The following is a 23,821-nucleotide window of genomic DNA, read 5'->3' as shown; positions in this document are numbered from 1 at the left end:
TATATGAAGCCATACCAAAGTTGCATTGAAGCGAAAAGCTCATTGACCAAGAAGTTTGAGTCGGCAGGGTTTGGCCAGCAGAATGAAGAGGACGCACAGAAGTACTTGTATGTAGAAGATCATATATCTGGTCAGGAAATAGGCCATGAAAAGCTTTGAAAGAGATGAGGTTTAACAAATACAGGATATGCAATTTGATCAAGCACAAGCATCGCCAGTGGAGTTCTTCAATAAGATGTATGTAGGTGTTGAGTGAACAAGGACTCGGGCCTGATACTTTACAGAGGCAACGAAGACGAATGCTTCCGTGCCCCCTGGATATTGCCTTGGTGCCCTTGAAGTGCTCCAGTAAAAATTTACACTTTCCTCATCGGTAGTTCTTTACCAAGAATAAAATTTCTTTCAAAAATGAAGCATACAGGCCTGCGGGTTTGCGTGAGACGCGACAAGCATCGGTGTTCTGACATCGCTGAATTTTAGAAAGTTCTCTATCAGAAAGTCTGGTGAAAAGAGAACTGCTAGCTTTGCTAGAATTAACTTATCATCTTTTATGGATTGTTACTGTAACTGTAAGTTCCCTATACATGTAAATAATGTATCATGGCTGGTTGGATTTTGTGTGGGTGATATGCATGTGCAGTGTGTGGGCAATGGGGGGGGGGGGCGTGATGCTTCTCCGCTATGTCCGATGTTAATGTTTATCCTCCTTTACCTGCCCCTCAATCTCACTTTCAGGGCAGATTTGTCATCCGACATACAAACGGTATGACCTGATGCACCTATGGAAGAAAAATTATGATCGATTTTTATGCACATTGGTAAATGTCAAAGTATTCTAGTTTGTCGGACGGTCTTTGAGCTTAGCTGCATGATTTTCCGGGGAGGATGTTTTTCATTTGTCTTTTTGCATGAAATGTTGTCACATCAAATCATTCCTGATAACATTTTCAAGGAAAGTTTTTAGCCAGAAGGATTTCCTTCCCTGTTAAATTTGTTTCTTCTAGATACCTACAAAAGGCTTTAGGGCTGAAGTCTTTCAATATTTGAGTGAGAAATTACCTCTTTCTCAAAAACTTAAGATGGAGCCCTTTCTTAAAACGGCGGGACTTGTAGCTAATAATTTTAAGTATAAATACCTGTACCTGGCCAAGAGACCCACTTCAATTCCTGTTAAAGGTACTGGACACCCTTGGTAATTGTCAACTCAAAGTCTTATATTCGCACTTGGTGTATCTCAACATATGCATAAAATAATAAACCTGTAAAAAATTGCACTCAAATTGTCATCAAAGTTGAAAGAGAATAATGAAAGAAAAATTACCCTTGTTGCACAAATTTGTGTGTGTCCAGATGCTTTAAAAGGGCTTCATGCCCGAAGTCTTTTAATATTTGAGCGAGAAATTACCTCTTTCTCAGAAATTTCGTTACATGTACTTCAGAGAGAGGCGTTTCTAATGGTACCATTGACCAATCCGAATTGCCCCTAAGAATGTGTTCATGAAATAGCAGTAGAGTGCCCTTGCAGCAGTACCAAGTGTTCACCAGATGTGGAAATTCAGAACTTATCGTCAGTCGCTATGCATTAATTGGTAATGGTTGCATCCTTGTACATGTACAGTATAGTGCATTTCTGTTGAATAATAAAACATCCACACACACCGCAATAATCATGTTTTCAAAATGCCATTTAGAGGGCTTTTTGATTTATGGAGATTTAATTTGCTGGAATTACATCACGGTCGGTTTTAAGATTGATTTTAAAAGGGCTCTGTCGGCAGAATGCTCTAACAGCCAATTAATTACCATTTTCAATATGTACAGGTGTATGACAGATGCATGATATAAACATACAATTAGCACAACGAACTCATAAACGCAAGCTTCTGGTCCACGTTGATTTATGTTGTCTGAAATCTTCTTGGAAAGTTTTGACAGTGCGACCTATATATAATTTGTTTTTATTCTTCCACCGATGTGTATTAAGCACTGTATACTGAGCACTTTCCCGAGTTCTATGAACAAAAATCCACAGGCTAAAAATTCACTCGGATGGGGTGGGATTTTTAACAAGAACCAGTACACAGCAAAACAAAGATATACAAAAGGAACAATGCTGTCCTCACATTGGAATTGCAAATGTTCATCTTCCTGCCACAGACATGTTAGATCCAAAGATTTGGCAATTAGTGCTACACACGTTACATGCACAGTGAGACTGCGCAATCTTATCCTTTCTGAAAAAGCTCTCAAGTTCATTCTTGTCTTTATATCTATATTTCCTGGCAAATGCTCATCACATGCAACAGTGATTGTTCACATTTTGTTACGATTCCGATTATTAGAGAGTTGTCTTGATGATAATAGCCAGATGTGGTTTCTCTTTTGTGGATAATTTTATCACGATAGGATTACTTTTCATCTCCAGATGAGAAGAAAGTGTAATTTGTCAAAGGCCATTTGAGCATGAATTCATCTTGATGCATTTCAAGTTGCAATTGCACTCTGATGAATATTGATGTGTTATGCATTCTTTTATGACTTCATTACTCTTTTCTGACATACATTTTTAAAGAGAGTTTGTTGAACCTCTGTTTGGACTCAGTCTTTGATAGAGTCCTCTAAGCCCACATCCTCCTGTATTCTCTTGCCAAGGTAAAGGAGTCCAAAGGGCCCAATTTCATAGAGCTCCTAAGCACAACAAATTGCTTAGCATGAAATTTCTTCCTTGATAAAATTAGAATTACCAACCAAATTTCCATTTGTTGCATATTGCTTGTTACTGGCATTCAGCTGTTGTTTGCTTACCCTGAAATCACAGGGAAATTTGGTTGGTAATCCTGTTTTTATTCAGGCAAAAATGTCATACTTAGCAATTTTTTGTGCTTAGCAGCTCTATGAAATTGGGCCCACGGTTTAAATGACATTTCTTGACCAAAATGAGAGTCAAGGGTCTGGGTTTTAAGGAATTGTAAGGGAGGAGGATGCAGTTGAGGCAATGGTGGGTTTCTCGCTTTGGGAAGATTAAGAAGGAATGGGGTCATCAGGCTTTATTTTACATCTCATTGAAGAGAAGGAGTGGGGACTTAGTCATAAGCCTTTTTGAGGTATGGCGGACACAATGCTACAACACTGTAGAGTTGTGGTAAGTTTGTGCGTATTGACCATAGAAATAGAATGTATGTTATTCAGTGAAGTGCGCATTTTAGGCGACGCAGCGTTTACACGTAAACCTAATGACCACCAACATGGTGAGCGTGGCATCAGTCGCGACGTGTGACGTGCACGTATCACGTCCACCATACCTCAAAAAGGCTTATAGGGAGGCCTTAGAATGATCCGGGTCCTTTAAACCTTTTTAACTTTGTACTTGGAGAATTGGAGAATTGAGGCTATGTGTATGTAGGGAAATGGCCTAGTTCGTTTGAGCATAGAGGTAGAAATAGGAATGTCTTCCTCCATGGTTTGATTTTTACTGCAGTGCATTCTATAGCTGTTTATTGCTACTGAAAGTGACTGAAAACAAGGCAATCACAATTCCCGAACTTGATTTTGCCCTTGTAGTTTCTTACTTGATTTTTCATTTAAGTACAATCTCTCTCCTGGCTGGTGTGATGTCCAAGTTGAATCATAATGCAACACCAAGAGATCTTTTTAAGCTGAACTATCTTTGATCATCAGCTCTTCACATCTCTAATAACAAGATGGAGTCCTTTAGGCTCGCTTTAGATGTCTTTAAGTTCAATTTACCTTAAGGAAAACCTTGAGACCTCAGAATTAGATTTTGAGGTCTCGAAATAAAGCATCTGAAAGCACACAACTTTGTGTGACAAAGGTGTTTTTTCTTTTATTATTATCTCGCAACTTCGTCAACCAATTAAGCTCAAATTTTCACAGGTTTGTTATTTTATGCATATGTTGAGATACACCAAGTGAGAAGACTGGTCTGTGACAATTACCAATAGTGTCTAGTGTCTTTAAGTTCAATTTACCTTTAAAAAAACTGGAGAATAAGTCAACCTTAAATCTGGAGGTTAATTATCGGTCTAGTATCAAAATCCACCCCCTCCCCCCTCCTACCCCCTCCTACCCCGACCAATGAACCAATTTCACCATGTTATGAATCTGTTCCAGATTGCCTGGAAATTTGGCCCCATTACCCAGGAGATTACATTGTTTGACATTATCAAATATATTGTTTACACGATAATGCAACAGTGCATGAACCCTGGCACACACAGCATCGAGTTACCCCGGTCCTTTGTTGAAGAGATTTCAGACCATGATTCCTGATGTGAAGCTCTAGTAGCAAGCACTTTGACATTTCCCATTCTTTGATTTACATGGAAACAAAAAACCTCCCTTCTTCTTTTTTTCTTCTTTTTTTCCTTTTTTTTTTTTGACGGTTCAGGGAATACAACACTTGGCGATACTCTTTGAGTACATTTTGTTTTTCTTCAAATGCAAAATGTTAGACGTGTTGGGTTTCTGCATTTGCATCTGAAGACAGCTAAACTTTGTGTTTTCAGTTGTGAAGTTGTTTTGGTATTTGCAGTTTTAAGGCAAAGGATGCCTTTGTTTTTTTTTAACCGCCCGATTGTTTTTATCTTATATACATTTTAAATGTAGATTACAATAAAACTAACTCCAAACCTGTTTTGCAGGTTGGTGTTGGGATCCCAGAAGCAGTAGATTCTTTTTAAATCTTCATGTTGAATATCAAGGTCATTATGGGTAAAACAAAAGAAATGTTGTCCAAGCGATAACTCAAGAACAAAATTAATTACAGGGGGGCATTTGTAATTGAGAAAACATCATTGTTGTGTTTATTGTATTTTTGAGCAGGATTGTTGCATGGATTTTGTTGTTTGTTTTTTGGAGGTTGGTTGAGTGTTTGTTTGTTTGTTTTTTGTTGGGGGTTTTTTTTTTTGGGGGGGGGGGGGTTGGGGTTGGGGGTTTATTTGGTTGAAAAGAGAAATAAAGATAATACACTTTTTCAAAAAGTAAAGAAACATTTACTTTCTCTTTGTTTTGGTTTCCTGCAAACTGTCTCGAGTGTGTGTGTATACTTTTACTGTGTATACTTTTACTGCAAAGGAACTAATAAAAAGAAGACATGTCATTAATATTGTGTGATAATTATACACTGCTGTCATTCAAGCAAATTTGAGTCATTCCTCAATCCCAAGGGAAATCAAACAAGGCTGTCATCTTACATGGATTCAAAATAAATAATATCCTCCAGGGTGTCATATAACTCCTCCTGGTTACAGAGGAGCAATTAAGGTTACTTGTCATGCTCAATGGCAGGTGCGATGAATTTTGAGAGCCAGCTGCCAGAAAGATATTGTCCCATTGTAGCCATCTTGTTTTTGTTTTTTTCCCTACGAATTCACACTGCCAAAGTGAGGCTGAGAGCTTTTTTTTAGTGGATTGATATTACAGTGATGTAATACAATTGACGCCCTAGCAAGTGGTATTTTACATCATTTCTTTTGTATGGTCCTAAGGGGTTCAGCTGATGATGTCACTATATGTGTATCAACCTTAATATCAATCAAAGGGTCACATGCAAGCAAGCATGGCAAGTACAAACAATTAAATAGACAAGAATGTACTACAATTGTCAAAATATTGTAATTGAACTGATGAACTGGCCCATCTTCATAAAGTTGTTGAGCATAGCCCCATAACAAGAACAGTTTGGAAACCTTGCCCCACTTCAGCAATAATGGCCCAATAATTAAACATGAATAATTTTGTTGATCCGCTCGCCCTTGATGGACTTCGGAAAAACTGGATTTTAATTCCTACCACTAAAATTGATCGAGCTACAGCCCTGCTCATCTATCCATCAAACATCATCTATTCGTTTGTCACTCATCGCTACACTAGCCGCCCTGAGTTTATTTGCAATGGGGGCATGTCAAAGCGCCACCAGTGCGCCTGGGCAAACACGTCGGCCGTTAAGTATCGTCAATACATGTCATCTTGACCAGAAGAAATCAGATTAGCTAATTGAATAGTCCTTTCAATTACTGCCAAATGCTCACACCTGGGACCTCCACAGTGTTGGCTGGGGAGAAAAAGACATGTTTGCATCAGAAAATCTCAATAAATTACCTTGGTTTTTATTTTTGACTGTGGGAACGTAGCTTTCGTCGTGGGTTTTCCAAGAAGGGGGAATTCGATTAAAGACTGTTATTTTGTCATATCAGAGTGGGGTTAAACTCCCACAAGAAGGGATGATGGTCCGTCAGTTTCCTGTCAAAATATTGGACTGGATGAGTCATGCCAGGGCTCAAATTTGGAGGACAAAATCCACAATAATAATAATAATAATAATAACAATAATAATCCGAGCTTCGGATTCAAACTGTGGTGTTTCTGAGCAGCGGAGTGTGGGTTTGAGTCCCAGTTGTGACACCTGTGTCCTTAAGCAAGACACTTAACCATGATGCTTCGTCCTTCGGATGGGACGTACATGTACTTGTCAAAAAGAGAACAGGTAGGCCCGGTATTCCTGGTTTGATTGGCAGCATATTGCGCCGCAGAACCTTGTAAACCATTACATGGTGCTATGTAAAAGGAGTAGGTCTCATAATTCGGCGTTTTTAAGCAGCATGCATGCAGCATCAGAGTCCATCTTTCTCCAGAAGACAATCAGAGCATACTGATCGAAACGTCAAGTGGAAACCAACGGTTCTTTTCCGAACCACCCCAACTCAGTAAGAGAATATCATTTCATGGTGTTACCGCAAACCTTTCCATATCGTACTTCCACCATGCAAAGATTCAAACCCTACTTAACATGCACTTTTCTAGCAGTTATGAAGAATTTACATAACTTGAGAATGACATCATTACTGTAAACAATGACAACCGCTACCTGGAAATTCCGACACTCGGAGTATGACCTCAATACGCATTTAGAACCAGTAATGTGTAATGTGCTATATAAAAATGGTTTAATATTATTATTTATTTTTTTATTGTTCATTAAACTTGAACACTGAGTAATTACTCACTAAACCAAAAGAAAACAACTCTGGTGTGATTTTCATTTGCAGAGCCTGTTGTTATGAGTGCACTATTAACACAAGATGAAATGGCTGGCTCTGCGATTACTTTCTGAGAACAGATACAAGCCTTTTTTATCGCTGAGAAAACCTTTCGTTCAAAAAACCTGCGGCTGTATGACCACCTGGACAGACTGACACTACGGGATGTGGCATGTCTATTGCAGTTGGTACAGAACACACGTACATACTGTACATGGAGTGAATGAACTCCAAATTGACTGTGAACAGTGAATTTCATTAAATAGAATAGAAATATTTATGTAAACATTCCATCTTTCAACAAAATTAAAATATTCTCACTATCTCTCAAATGAAAAACATTCATTATTTGTTGTGTAATAATACCAATGTCATATAGAACCGTATACATGTAGCGCACCTACGTGTATCTACTACCAACAAGGTACTCAAGGCGCTGAGTATATACATTTTTACAGAAAGATAAGCTATTGAACATGTTGAAGTTATGAATTCTGAGACCCAGCCACTGCCAGGAACACCGGGTCGAACGCCTTCTCTTTTTGAAGAGTGCACTGGGTTCTTTTACGTGTGTTACACAACACACGGGACCAACAGCTTTATGTCACATTGGAAGGACGAAGCAATATTAAGTGTCTTGTTTAAGGACACGAGTGTCACGACTGACTGGGACTCGAACCCACACTCTGCTGATCAGAAACACCACAGTTTGAATTATGTGCTCTTAACCGCCCTGCCACGAAACTTCTAAGTAAATCTTAGCCATTTTGAGGATACAACTTACAGACAAAGCGTACAATATTTAATGTGACATTATGCTCATTTCTTTTTGGTTGCGCTTATTTGTCCTGAGTTAACAGTGACCAATAAGTTTGTTCTGTACTGCTGCCTGTTTTGAGCATGCACATGCAAGTGGTACACATCGTGCATTTGAACAAGCTTTTCGTATAAATATATTTTTGGACTACTGGTTGCAGACCGGTGGGGTAGCGGAGGGTGTGCATTGTTAGAGCCTGACCTTTAGGAACCGTACATCTGCAATCTCTGGCCGCACACATACAATGTCCGCCCATGCCAGGCCCTCTATGAATCTTTGACCCCCCTCCCCCCCCCCCCTTTTGCTTTGGTCCCATCAATTCACCCACATGGCAAGTCTTTCCTGTCCATCCTTTCTGATGACATGCCCAACAAAAAATTAGCTGACTGCTTCCTGATCATTCCAACATCCAATCACAGCCTTCTCGAGGGACTACATGTAGTTGTGGCAAACCTGAAGTATCACTGGAATGACAAGCTAACTGGTGCTGCTGGCTATTTAGTCACTGAAAAAGTTCAAGGCAAACCTATTATATCTGATCCCTCCCCTTTCCGATCATTTCCAGTACTTTTGCACGTCATGAGATTTTCTTGATCCATGGTAACGCTCCACTTTTGTCTAAAGCTCCACATGAGCTCAAGGGTTTCCATTTTACAGAGGCACTTTGGGAGTTGTGGATCCACTCCAGCCTCCATGTATGCATTAGAACGGCACCGCAAGAAGAAAACTCGATGCTTTCAGACACTCAACGGTGCCTCTCTAAGATGGTTCTTGAGATAAAGGAGTATAACACTTGATGCAACTCTTCGATCGCAACTGTGTACACGTTTCGTCCATCCTTAGGTCCTTTTCAATTCAAGATGACTTTTGTTCCATACTCTTATTGGAAAATAATTTATTAAAAGAATTTATCAGTACATAGAAAAGTAACAAAATCAAAAAAGCACAAAACTAATATTGTTAAAGCAAATAATAAATGAATAGCTAGGAATGAACTGTTTACAAGAGAGGACGCGAGAGCATGAGGCTATTGGAGTAAGCCAAGGCTTGAAGAAAACAACTTTAAAGGAACACGTTGCCTTGAACCGGACGAGTTGGTCAAAACAAAAGCGTTTGTAACCGTTTGTTATAAAATGCATATATATGGTTGGAAAGATGTTATAAAGTAGAATACAATGATCCACACAAGTTTGCCTCGAAATTGCGTGGTTTTCCTTCTACTGTGCGAACTAACATGGTCGGCCATTTATGGGAGTCAAACTTTTGACCCCCATAAATGGCCGACGTGTTAGTCGACAAGGTCAAAGGAAAACCACGCAATTTCGAGGCATGTTTGTGTGGATCATTGTATTCTACTTTTAGGTTTTCCTTCTACTGTGCGAACTATTACATGGTCGGCCATTGATGGGAGTCAAACTTTTGACCCCCATAAATGGCCGACGTGTTAGTCGACAAGGTAAAAGGAAAACCACGCAATTTCGAGGCATGTTTGTGTGGATCATTGTATTCTACTTTTACAACATCTTTCTACCCATATGAATTTTATAAAAAACGGTTACAAACGCTTTTCAAAGACCAACTCGACCGATCCAAGGCAACGTGTTCCTTTAATACCATGTGCATTCATCAATACTTGTCAAAACAATGAATAAAAACGAACACTTTTTTCCCTTTTCTCTGAACATTTTAGTGGATTTTAAGAGGAATATTATACTTTTCTTCCATTTGATAGAGTTTATTAATTAAGTGCTGCTGAGATGTAAGTGATCCTCTCTCTTGACATATATTTGACATGCTGTATCAGTCAATTGAGTTGTAATGTTCACAAGTGCGTCACCATCCACAGTGATCAATGAGAATTAAACTCTTACTGCCTCCAGCTACCGGGAAAATCTTGGCGGTCTGGCTGGTAATACACTGCTCTAAAATCGCAAGGGTCTTGGGTTTGAATCCCACCCGAGTTATATGCCTGTGATTTTCTTTCACAGAGCTCACGAAGGTACTAAGTATACACTGCTAACACACATCGGTGTGCAATGTATACATGGGTAAAACCCATAGAGCTATATAAAAGAATTCTTATGTAGCTCTATGGTAAAACCAAAATTAATATTCTTTATCCTGATGCAAATTTCCATCTAATTTCTCAAAGCTAGGATTGGAACTGCCTCTAGCTACCGGGCAATCTAGGAAGTCTAGTTGGTAAGACACTGCTCTCGAATTGCAAGGGTTGTGGGTTCGAATCCCACCTGAGTAAATATGCCTGTGATATTTTTTCAGGACTCGGGAAAGTACTGAGTGTACAGTGCTAACACAAATCAGTGTATGGGTAAAAACTAAAAATTAATATTCTTTATCCCCGATGCAAATATAACATCTACTATATTCTCTAAGACAGTGTAGAATAACAAGACTTTCATAGGTCATTCTTTATGTATAGACGTCAATGCTCATCAAGAATTCATAGGTTCGGTCTTATTTCCCCATAGGCCTCTCTGACCTTTTAGAAACATATAATTGCAACAGTGAATGTCACATTTATTTTGTTGTGTCACTGTGGCTTTTGTTTTGTTACTTGTAAGTTTTTTTGCAAGTCGAGGTTCGTCAGTGGTCATATGTGAAAGCCCTTTTTGATGCTTGTATTTTTGCTTGTTATTGGAGCTTTTGTTCTTGGGATTTTAGGCAGTGCATGATGAGGTACATGTATCAATTGTATGTATTTTGTTTACACTACAGTAACACTATGTGTGTGTCTACCTGCCATAATCCACATTGTGTCCACACCTGTAGTTTTTTTAATTTCTGATGATGCATGGAGGGTGTCAATCTCTTGAATTTTCAACATCTGGGAGTGTCTGGGTCAGAGTAGAGGAAAATGCTCCGAACCAACAGAAATGGACCAATGTAATAATTCCAAGCTGTTCAAAGATATTCAAAATAAGAAGGAACAGGCCTTTTCACCGCCCAGTACTTAAGCAGCATGCAGCATCAGAGTCCAACATTCTCCAGAAGACGATCAGAGCATACTGATCAAAACGTCGAGTTAATCCAACGGTTCTTTTCAGAACTATCCCTACTCATTTAGAGATTGTTATTACATGGTGTTACTGCAAACTGTTCTATATCAAAAATTATTGTTTCAATGTTCGACACCTTTCAAAATGCTATAAGAAGCACTAAACTAGTAATACAAAAAATATGGGAAATTCATTTTTAGATGCAGACGAATACATACAAATTTCATAAGCCGTATGCTAGTTTTCCCTTTAGATATTCCTTCATCTGGTTACAAGTCGAGCAAATTCCATCGCAATAATAACCCTTAGTGCTTGTCTTTCATTTTGATTCTCAAATCAAAACATAACAAGAAAATTCCTCCCCTTCGTAACATAGGAAGAGGAAATCATAAGTGTTGAGTGTTTGTTGTGAACTCTAAGTGTTACCGTAGCAACAGTGTCTCTCGTCCCTCATGTGATGGATCAAGTGTTTATAGTGCTTGGCAGGTGCCTTAATAACTGGCATCTAACCTTTGAGATTGCCAGGAAGCATCTACAGGCTGAAAGCCTTCCGACTTGGCTTTGTTTTAAAGGCTATTGTTGGTTTTTGGAACCGTTTGCTTGTTTTAATTCGATATACATGTACATGTGTGGATTAAATATACAATTCAACTAACCTGTGAACATTTCATTTTTTAAATTTGGTCTCGTTTTGGAGATATTGCTGAAAATCTGGAGCAATTATGTCCATGCGAGAAGAATATCATATATCGGATGTTTGGGAGACGTCTCAGTTCTCAAAAGAACTATCCTGCTTTTTAACTACTACCTGGGCGGATGGTATAGAAAATTGGCTGGGACTACTACTTTAGCTTTTAGGATCGTAGTTAACTGCACTGTTGCGGCCTCATTTCTTGAATTGGTCTCAGTGTTTCGACTAGCTTGTTCAAGTCATCATCTGGAGAATGTACTTGTCTGTGATTTGGTACATTGTCTTTATTTGTTCATGTTTGGAGATGTGAATCTTGCATAATGATCAATACAAGAAAGAGGGGACAAAGTGACAGGTTTGAATGTCAATAGATGTTTTCCCCTAATGGTTATTCACTTTCCTTTTCAGTTTGCCTCCCATCATGAAACGTAGCTATTTCAAAGGTCCGTAATATTGATTAATGACTGTCTGCCTGAGTAGCCAAGCCAACGGGGTTCTCGTCCAGACATCTTGAAGGCAAGGTTTAATACAGACTCCAGTTAATTGGTAAACCAAACACGCGTCTTGCCGTGGGGTGCTAGGCAAAACTTGAAAGGTGTCAATAACTCATTGACAAAAGCAATCTAGGTTTTCTTATGATGGTACATTTTTCTTAATGATTATTATATTTTTGTTCAGGATTTTTATAACTGGTAAGAAGAGGTCACATTGAGGTTTTTTGAATGGCCTGTTAAAAGATCCAGCTGTTGATATTTGGGTTTGTATTTGAAGAGAACCTGATGATGGTGGACAGTTATTTCATGGAATGTGAACCAAAATCCAGGACATCGCTAAAATTCCTTTGTTTCACCAGAAAACATTTGAATCTGAGAACTGATTCACACGCGAATTCTCGATCCTTACGTTTGTCTGTGACCTTTTGAGAGCTTGTCTTGAAGCAGCGAGGGATAATAAGAGAGAAACTTGATCACTGATTGATGGACACTCTGGTTTTCCCAACATCTCCCAATGCATACTCGGAATTCTCTGTTTGAGCTTATTGGTAGAGTTACACATCCGCGTTTGTTTGTTTCTCCTTTTTTTCCCCTTTGTGGAAGCAGTTGAGGGAGAAGTGCTTAAAAGGCAAAGTATACCTTTGGTTTTTGGTACCTTTGGTTTTATGGAACCAGATCAATTGGTTTAATCCTGTATAAATGCATTGACGTCATGTTGTCATCCAGCCCCCGACTTAAAGGTTAAATGGTAACGAAACAATCAAAACGCACAGATTTGTACATGCGGCGCACATGATTGGCCGTTAAACAACTCCTTTTGACCTCTGGGTGAGGGTGCCCTACTGAAATGGTGCCGCCCTACTGAAATGGTGCCGCCCTACTGAAATGACGTCGAGTACATAAGTTCTATTATCAGACCTGCATTTTAGCTGATCAGCTGATCCTCTTCTGCTCTTAATTATGAGCTCAATACACTAAGTACAATTCCCTCTTTTAAATTTGTTATAAACTTAGTTGTCTGTCTTATTATTGGTTGTGTTTTGTGGTCGAGCGGTCTAGGATGCTGGACCCAAGGTTTTGGTGTTGCCGGAGTTCAAAACCTGGTCATGACACTTGTGCCCTTGTAAAAAGTTGGGATCATATGACAGTGCATTCTGTTCTACCAGCCAGGTATTCTAGCAGAAGATACCCATGCCTACATCCTTACAGACTGTGAAGGGGGTAACCCTGTTTCAGCCCCATGAGTAGGTGGCTCCTAGTGGATGATACCCATGCCTACATCCTTACAGACTGTGAAGGGGGTAACCTTGTTTCAGCCTCCAGGAGTAGGTGGCAACGTGCCCCTGGTGACAGTTGATTTGAGTTGATATCCCAAATCAGTTAAGTGTAGCCCTCACCTTGAGGTGGCCGTCTGTGGCCTTGTCACGTAAGGCAATGTCTCTCATACAAACACATTTTAAAACGTATGTTTTTAAAACCTACAAGACAAGCTGAGTTACTTGTTTAGAGGCCAGGGGTGGATTTCACAAAGAGTTAGGACTAGTCTTATCTCGAGGTAGGACGAGTTACTCGTCTTAACTTAGGACTAGCCATGCGTTTTTTATACATGTATCTCCTAGGACTAATCCTAAGTTAGGACTAGTACTAACTCTTTGTGAAATCGACCCCTGGAATGTCATCTTTAAGAAGCCAGGTCATTATTATACAAAGAGCATTTCCATTGAAAAGGTTTAAAGTCTGTGGGGATACTTTGAGGGGGCACTTTGTCCAAGACACTAGCAGCTCAGGCCATGGCCTCCTTGTAATTCACAGGCTGTTGTAATAACACAATTAAAATAGTTAGACTTGACACAAAGTGGAGCAATCCATGTGGGATGTTCGCTGCAAAAGTAGGCCCTTAACACTTTACATCAGCCGTAAAGTTTCCTCCATTAAAGCATTTCTGAGATTGGCTGACAAAACTTGGAAGCCTTGTACCAGCCCATACCGCTTTCTTTTGTGCATGGTCAAATCAAGTCTTGAAAAGGAGTTACATAACAGATGTGAGTTGCCAGAAGAAAAAGGATGTTTTTATTCTGGGCTCTTCCTTTAATGGAGCTCTGCTGTGATGGTACGGTTCAGTGGTTGGAAGTGCAATGCCACACTTCTGATGACCCTTCTGTACTGTAGTGGTATTTCTAGCTTCTCCTTGGCTCAACCTTTATACACAGGACGTGTCTTGAATTTGAATCATCTTGAATGTCTGCATAGTCTTTAATCTCAGGATCTAAACATTTTTATCATGCGAGCTGTTTCAAGATAAATGTGATCTCCTTACAGACCCATCAAGGAAATCATCACAGATTCTCAAGGCTTTTTCTTTATTGATTTTGCAGAGGGGGGAGGGGGAGTGTAAAAAAGACGTTTGTGGTCGGAGTCTATCCACAGGACCGTAGTATTATCCTGTGATATTATTTGGAGTATGAAATGACAATGGATGATGAATGGGTTTTTAACGAGATGTATATCCTGCTGTCTCTACCTGAAGGCCGGTCAGATTGATTGAAGTACTCAGAGTGATAAAGCGCTGTGCCTGAAGGTGATTCAGACAACAACAGTAATACTTCACTCAGCCCTGGGAAAATACAGAGTACATGTTTACAGTGCTAACACACATCGGTGTTAATGGGTCAAAACCAAAAGTAATATTCTTTATCCCTTGTGAAAGTTTCCATCTATTGAATCGATGCGGTACTCGCTGCTAAAATATAGGATACAAACTGCCTCTAGCTACCACTTAGTGGTCTAGTTGATAAGACACTGCTCTAGAATGGCAAAGGTCGTTGGTTTGAATCCCACCAGAGTAGTTATGCCTGTGATTTCACAGAGTTTGGGAAAGTACTGAGTATACAGTGCTTACACACATCGGGGTGTATAACCAAAACTATAAAACCAAAATTAATTAGGGAATAACAGTGCGAGGACCTGCTCTTCACTGCGTGGTAATGACCGGGTTGGTTGCTGGCCACTGTTAACGGACCAAGCCAGAGAGTAAAAATAAGAGCATAAGACTGCAGGGCTTGTACCTCAAAATGTTTACTGGCCCTTAATTTATTTTACCAGATCAGAAACAAAATGAGTTGACCAAGCACTAGAGAATATCTAGATACAGATTGTCTGTCAAGTTGTCTCCCCATCTTATTTCATCAGCTCGTTTCTTGATCCTTCTGACTCCTTAAAACTTGATGCCCCTTCCCTAGCCCCTCCCCCTTCTCTGTTTCTCTTCAATGCAGTCTTCATACACTCATCATTGTCTCCATATCCTTTGATGATGATGAGGCGACCAATCCATGCGTCTGATTAAAACAGTACAATTTGGTCAAATAACAAGGAGTCTTGGTATTAGATGGATCATGACCGGCTCCAGACTAGATTATCTCGTCTGAGTCTGTCCCAATTCCATGATCAATTGGGGAGTCCAGTAGGGTAATGGGGGGAGGTGTTTAACGGTGTGACATAAACATAGGCGTGGCGTGCAAGCTTTATGCTTGGTGGTAATGTACATGAACAACTAGTGTGTCTGCCTGCGTCCAGCCCCCGATTTCACGAAGCGCTGTGACGCGTCGCAAGTGCAAGTTGCGACCGGTTACACGTCATAAGTTGCGAACTCGTCGCAGCCGCGATGTGTCTTATAGGTCTGCGCGCATCGCAAACCCTACGATGCGTTGCTACTTGCGATGAGTTTCGTGAAATCGGGGGCTGTGCCTTTAAAATTGTTGAAGTACCTGCTGCTAACACATAGGATTTGATTGCCTCTAGCCAGCTAGCTCAGTGGTCTAGTGATAAGACTCTTGCAACACAAAGATCATTGGTTCTAATCCCATTCTGTCTGTGGATCATTTTTGCACAGAACTCTGGAAAGTACCGAGTATACAGTGTTTCATACATACAGTATCGGTGTATAATCTATCTGCGATGCAAAATTAAAGAACATGTATTACCTGTATTGTTTGCGGATTGAATGTGTTTGCTGGAACTGTTTCAACACTTTTCTTTTGTTTATTCTGCTACGTCTCTTCATATTCACTGGGAAATTATTGTTGAAGTGTGTAAAATGCCCTGGGGTTGTTTATGCGATTGAATTTCCCCTGCATGGTTGGCTCTGTTGTACTTTCAGTTTTCATCATCTTTTATATTGTTGCATGTGTCCTCCCATTGTCTGTCCACAGCTGCAATCCATCCTTCCTTGCATCCTCCTCCTTCAGGATCAACCTCTGCTTTGTCCTCATCTTGCGCCGGTACTTAAGATTTCCTTTCTCTTCACAAAGTTTGTGGGATTTGCGGGCATTGCATAGTGAGGTATCAGTATATATTAGGTTTGCGGTAACAGCATGTGTGTGTCTACTTGCCAAGTAGGTTATGTTTATCTTTAGAGAACTGTCTTTCTATATATTCTTCTATCACTAAGTAGATTTTCAGAATTCAAGAGACTTCTCAGTTCTGGAAAGAACTGTCACGCTTTGCAACTACTACCTGGACTAGAGCAAGCTATAGTAAAACCTTAACAACTCACTCCGCAGTAGTGACGTTAATAACGATCAAATAAACGATCCACTAAAAGCTAATAGTAGTCCAGCCAATTTTCTACCTTCTGCTCAGGTAGTAGTTAAACAGCAGCACAATTCTTTTCAGAACTGATAAGTCTCTTGAAATCCAAAAGTCTATACTCCGCGGTTGTAGGATATATTGCAAGACAGTTCTCTAAAAAACTAAATCTACCTGGCAAGACACACACAGTATTACCGTAAACCAAATTTATACATGTATCTTCATAAATTGATAAGAATCCCCCAACTCCCTTTCCCAGCTATACCTCAGTATACTTTTGTCCCACCATGTCCGTGTTATTGTTTGACTCAGAGCAATACACACTACACCTGTGTTGAAGTTGTTCCAGTCAGCTAGTCACGTTTACTTGAAAATGTCAATGAATTCAGCCTCAATGCCGCGACTCCCCCATCTCAATCTTTTCCCTTTTCTCTTTCACTCCAGAGGACATCGGGCGAGGGTGGTTTGTACGAGCCTCGCACGTCTTTGTAAACTGATGAGGGCAAAACGAAGGCAAGTCTTTTTTTATCATCCAGTGAACCCCCCCCCCCCCCCCATTGGCATCCGAATGCAGTTGCCATGGTAACTGATGTGCTCATCTCTCCGTAGAGCTACTAAGATCTTCAATTGCCATCTTAATCACTTATGTTCAGAATGGGACAGTTTGCCTAATGAAGGACTCTTTTTGTGTATCTCTGCACTTGACACGTCAAAAATGTATCTTGAGGAGGACCAGCTTTCTTAAAGGAACATTACAGAATTGTAGTGCTGGTAGTGTAAGCACTTGATGTAATCCACCATATATACAAGACCTGACAAACCTGTAGAAGTTTGAGAAAGATCGGCCATCTGGGTCACGAGAAAACAATGGATAAAAAAAATTACACAATTTGCATGACTTCAATTTAATAAAAAATTAATAAAACTGAGCGATAAACTCCAAACGACAAATGAGTTTGATTTATATGTCATCAAATATGACATTTCAGACAAAATATTTAAAGGGATGTTTTCTACTATCATCATCATTAGACCTCATAAGTTTTACGTAAATCTGTAATCTTTGACAAGTTTTTTTCTTACCAGTTATGTAATGTTCCTTTTAGAAAATTGAGGCCAAATGGATGCGGGAATAAAACTACATTGAACTGTAATAAGAACAAGAGAGTTTTACATCGTGCCATTAACCTGTTTTGTCTTTTCTTTCCCATCAATGGAATATTCTTCAATTGATGGCATTGTGCAGTCTGATTTCCAATCTGACAGAATGTATAAATTTAAACTGAATCCCATCAAGAGTCCATTATGCTATCAAATTATTGCAAAAACTCCATAAATTATTGCTTTTGTCTCGTAAAATCACAAGAAGTCTGAAAGCCTGCTTTTTGTTTTGAAACACAGCAAAATGGGTTTGGAAATGGGCTTACAATTTAGAACTTGCTATTAGTTAAAGTGATGTTTCTTTCAAAGACATTTCAGTGAGGAAGAATTTTGTCACAGACTACAATAGTTGTTAAAGGCACAGGACACAATTGATATTTACTGAACATAATTGTTAGCATAAAAACTTACTCGGTAACAAGCAATGGAGAGCTGTTGATAGTATAAAACATTGTGAGAAATGGCCCCAACTGAAGGAACGTATTTTTTGAGAATGGGTAATTTCTCACTTAAATATTGAAAGACTGTCAGGCCTTAAGACCTTTTTAAGGAATCTAAAGGCACACAAATTTGTGCAACAGTGTAGTTTTTTCCTATCACAATTCTCTCACAACTTCGATGACCAAATTGAGTCAAAATTCTCACAGGTTTTTTATTGTATGTATATGTTGGGAAACAACAAGTGAGAATACTTGTCTTTGACAATTACCAATGGTGTCCAGTGACTTTAAACCATGTGAGATTGCTAGATGAAAAGACTAAAGCAGTGATTCATTGAAGTATCTCAAATGCTTCTGAGCCATCAAAGCCAGGTATTGCATTGAGAGAGTCGCACTGTCTTGGAAATTAACCTTAAGAAGCTAGCTCAGTAAGTTGACATGCTGGAGAGCTGGGACTTTGCGATGTAAATGTCATGTGTAAATTGAAAAAAAGGGGGAAAAGCTAGATTTTGAATTCAGCACCAAGGTCATATCTCAGTGTGAGATGAGGTAATATTTCGATGGTATCAGTTCAACTTAGTCGTCATATCACACTGCAGGCCATTACATTTTACATTAGTGTGATGAACATTGAAGAACATTGGATGAAAATATTCTTCTCTATGAGGTCATATCTCGATGGTAGACAAAGGTAAAATGAAAGACAAAGGTCATATCTTGAACATACGTGGAAACAGATCAGCTTACAGGTCATATCACAAGTCATCACATTTTAGCATGAGAAACTTTGAAGAACATTGGATGAAAATCTTCTTTTAGCGAACTTGTTAAACGACCTTGCATTATCAGACCTGTATGCTTTGTTGTTAGAAGGAAAAGGGCACCAATGCAGTTTTTCGTTAAAGGGCAAACAAGTAAATTATAAAATTCTACTGGATCATTTTAGGGGCACCAAGCAAGGCTATGACCAGGGGGCATGGAGGCAGTTGCATTTTATGCTTCTGTTAAAGACCCTGGACACTATTGGTAATTGTAAAAGACCAGTCTTCTCACTTTGTGTATCTCAAAGTATGCAACAAACCTGTGAAAATTTTAGCTCAATTGGTCGTCGAAGTTGCGAGATAATAATGGAAAAAACAACAACCTTGTCACCTGAAGTTATGTGCCTTCAAGATGCTTGATTTTGAGACCTCAAAATCTAATTCTGAGGTCTCAAAATCAAATTCGTGGAAAATTACTTCTTTCTCGAAAACTACGTTACTTCAGAGGGAGCCGTTTCTCACAATGTTGTATACTATCAGCAGCTCTCCATCTCCATTACTCCATTACTCGTTAGCAAGTAAGATGCTGATAATCATTTTTAGTAATTACCAATAGTGTCCAGTGCCTTTAATTGTCAGGCCTGCATTGTAGTGCAGACATTATGAAAGGACTTGTGGGATTGGTGGTAAATAACTTATTCGGGTTCAAAAATGCACAAAAACAGGAAACAAATAGAACCGACCTGATGGAAAAGATCAGTGTGCTCTGCTCTGATTGTCTTCGTTAAGAAGAATCTGTATGTGTATATAATATTATAAAGAGGACATTAAATAGTAATATTATAAAATGAAAACTGTTAACAAGTTGTCAGTATTCAATTATTTTGTTATTGTTCTTTGGTGTTAACATTTATTTTCAATTGTTTGGGGTTTTTCCTTGAGGGGTTTGCATAAGTTGTGTTTTCGTTAATTTGTTTTGTTTTTTGTTTTTTAATTCAATGTTTTTTCTTTTCTTGTTTATGTTTGTTTCTTTTCTTGTTTATGTTTGTTTTTCTCAGGTAGAGTTGTGCCACTCCTTTTATCCACTCATGACATGACAACATGACATTGTTGGTCATTGTTTAATTTATTTACATACAGATACATGTATTTTTATTCTTTTATTTGTTTTTATTGATTGTTTCCACACACACAAAAAAAATAAAAAATTGTTCGTGACTTTATTATTATTATTTGTATTATTATTATTGTTTAGTTTATTAATTTTTTTATATAGTTTTTAACAATTTATGTATTTTAGGGGAAAGGTGGCGTACTGTATTTTGATTTGTGCATGTTGTTTTATGATTTCGTTTGTTTTGTTTATCCTTTTACTGGGGTTTAAGGCACTGCTCTATTGCCTCCTGCAGTCTGCATTTGACACATTTCTGAAAACAAAAAGACAAGTGTACATAACATGGTTTTAAAATAGCAGTTGACACATTTATTGAGCTTTATTACAGGTTCTTTTACACATGTAAACATTTACACTGAATAAACATGTAGGCACGAAAACACGGTCACAATCACAGAGCCATTATTTCACGTTGAAGTAAAAACTGCTGAGAGATCCATTCTCTGCTTCTAGTGACGTACAAATGTCAGTGATTTTCCAGTTAGTGGTTTCTTGCGACTCTGAACTATGCTTATAGCTGGCCTTTACAGACGGCATTTACAGAGGGCCCCAGAGGCCATCGGGTGCTTATGAGGTTCACCTCGTTTAAAGGTGCACTGCATACAAATTTGTATTTTTGAGAAAAAAATCCTATTTCAAGAAAAGAATTCTTATCCACCAGTTCTTATCATAAAACCTTTCTTGATTACGAGTAATGGGGAGAGGTTGATAGTGTAAAATACTGTGAGAAACAGCTCCATCTGAAGTAACGTAGTTTATCGAGAAAGAAGTAATTTACTACAAATTTGATTTCGAGACCTAATATTTAGAATTTGGGGTCTCGAAATCAAGCATCTGAAAGCACACAACTTCGTGTAAACATGGTGCTACAAGGGTGTTTTTTCTTTCATTAATATCTCGCAACTTCGACGACCGATTGAGCTCAAATCTTTACAGGTTTGTTATTTTATGCATATGTTGAGTTACACCAAGTGAGAAGACTTGTCTTTGACAACTACCAATAGTGTCCAATGTCTTTAAGAACATCTAGATCTGGATAATTATTCTCAACTCTCTAAATAGAGCCAAACAAAAGAGAAGATGGCGAAGAAATTTTAGTTTTAGATGTGGGAGGAAAACCCCAGAGAATGATTCCAGTGAAAACCCACACAGTAAAGTAGGGACTGAAAACCAAATCCACATTGTGCCCCGGTGGAATTTGAACCGGGGTCCCAGAGGTGGAAGACCCTTACTATAGCGGTCTAGTTCACCGGAGCCAAGCTAGCGCCATTTGAGTCATGACACTTACAATATAAGCCAGTATTGCTTCATACAAAGTTGGGATACTAGTAATGCACTCTGCTCTTCACCAGCTAGGTTCCTTGTGGATGATACCCATGCCTACCTCTTTACGGACCGTGGAGGGGATAACCCCGTTTCAGCCCCAGAAGTAGGTGGCAACGTGCCCATGTGACAGCTGGTTTGGATCGACACCAGTGTATAGTCCTAGCCTTGAAGTGGATGTCCGGACGTGTGATGATTTTTGATATCTCATAATAAAAAAATGTGCAAAATAAAAATAAATTTATTTGTGTCATCACCACAGTAGCCCCTTACCCAAGTTGCCTTGTAATAGTGAGTTACTGCATTTAAAGGCTGTGAGCACTTCAACTTAAAGGCTGGTTGGTGCTGTGGATTGGTCCGGACATTGGTGATATAGGTAAGTCAACACGCCACATCCAGTTCTGAATAGGCTGTTTAATTCATTTAAATGAAATTAATGTAAAATGTAAATTTCATGAGGAATTAATATGTAATCTTCCACAGCGACATATAGATGTAATTTTTCCCACATTTATAAATCATTGCATTGCCCCACTTACCCAATCGCAAATCGAAACATGTCTCATACTCAACAATAATGTTCATCGAGCGAACGAAAATAATCAATCAATGTGTCATAAAACCTCATTTCATTAGTGTTTCTGTTGTTTAAAGACACTGCACACTATTGGTAGTTGTGTATCTCAACATAGGCATAAAATAACAAACCTGTGAAAATTTGAGCCCAATCGGTCGTCGAAGTTGCGAGATATTAATGATAGAAAAAACACCCTTGTCACACCATGGTCACACAAAGTTATGTGCTTTCAGATGCTTGATTTCGAGACCTCAAATTCTAAATCTGAGGTCTCGAAATTAAATTTGTGGAAAATTACTTCTTTCTCGAAAACTACGTCACTTCAGAGGGAGCTGTTTCTCACAATGTTTTATACTGTCAACCTTTTTGAGTAATTATCAATAATGTCCACTGCCTTTAATCTCAAAATGGTTGGGGAAGTGTTTGGAGCACGACGTCGATGTTTAGTTGCTCTTTGCCCTGTTGTGTGGGACCGTCAAGATCATGAAAGCACAGGCTCCATTTATTCAGATTTGATCAGTATTCAAAACGAGTTGCAATGTGCCTAGTCACGCACCGAAAGCGTCTCGAGGTGGAATTGTAATGTTATGACGCCTTGTCACTTAACTGTGTGAGGAGATTGTGAACATAGGTTGTCAGTTTTCTGAGGGCGAAATTGTTTTGATACAGGAATGTGACGGTTAGGTTTATTTGACAGAACGACGTGGCTGTCGGAAGTTATTTTGCTGGGCCGGAATTCATAGTGAAGAGATTCACCTGAAGATAAACCAAAAGGCAATCAATCAATCTTAATTGCTAGAGTGTGCTGTCACAACAAGAGTAAATCATAGCGCTTTGTGGAATAAGTTCATGACTCCTTGGTATAGTTCATAATGATCATGAATAGACTGTTCGGGGAAACTGCCTTTTTCTTTTTTGTATTCATTCATATCCTGACTGTGTGCCTAATTCCTTGCTTGTATCATCAAATGATCACCTTCTGGTGTACTAACTAGACCTTGAGCATTGACGTCATCACGGCGCCATCTTGGAGGTGAAATGATGATGAGCAATGGATGGAAAACACAGCTTTGTATGTGCAGGGCACAGGATCGGCCAATTAGCAAACTTCTTTTAACCTCAGCTGAGGGCGCCATAGACACATGACGTCATGAGAATAATTCATAGAAAGTAACATTTTTATATGCATTCATATTCTTCGTATCTCTGTAGCCCCTAATGTAACACAAGACCTAATTTGTATTAATCGTGTACCTACATCACTAATCGTGTTCCCAAATGTAGCCCAAATCTTATTCCCAATTGTAGCCCGTACCTTAACGTAGCTTGCATCTTGAAGTAGCCCCAACTTTGTACCCAAGTATAGCCCATACCTAATGAAGGTCACACCTTGTGCCGTAATGTATCCCGATGTAGCAATAAAGGACGAACTTGTCTTCAAAAATAAAATGCCAAACCGTTCCCCGCTCAGCAGATTTGGTTTCGACCTCGATTTCAACCAGAGGGAAACATAATGGCTACCAATGATCCAGTGCAATGTATACTGTATTTGCTGGAAGCTTTTGGTTTTGTGTTAAGATATCATCACTAAAATTTGGACTGTGTAGCTGGTTTGCTGTCGTGGAGCTCTAATTTTGATTGCCCAAAACCAATTAGTATTGTATCAGGACTAGCGTATGACAGTTCACATGCATTTCACAACAACAGCATTAACAGACTTT

At 39.1% G+C, this 23,821-nt stretch overlaps 1 protein-coding gene across 2 annotated transcripts in view; it reads left to right on the top strand.

Moving 5' to 3' along the window:
• The window catches only part of LOC139944431 (exocyst complex component 7-like), a 59,746-nt gene extending 39,866 nt beyond the window's left edge, over positions 1-19,880 (top strand). For both annotated transcript variants that reach the window (XM_071941450.1, XM_071941449.1), the window contains one exon: positions 17,109-19,880. The gene's annotated coding sequence lies outside the window, so the exon portion shown is untranslated. The remainder of the gene's footprint in view (positions 1-17,108) is intronic.
• The last annotated feature ends 3,941 nt before the right edge of the window (positions 19,881-23,821 follow it).

This window comes from Asterias amurensis, chromosome 11 (genome assembly GCF_032118995.1).
Source record: "Asterias amurensis chromosome 11, ASM3211899v1".
Lineage (NCBI taxonomy): Eukaryota > Metazoa > Echinodermata > Asteroidea > Forcipulatida > Asteriidae > Asterias > Asterias amurensis.
The sequence above is the reverse complement of the archived record's forward strand: the minus strand, read 5'-3'. Positions and strand labels throughout refer to the sequence as shown.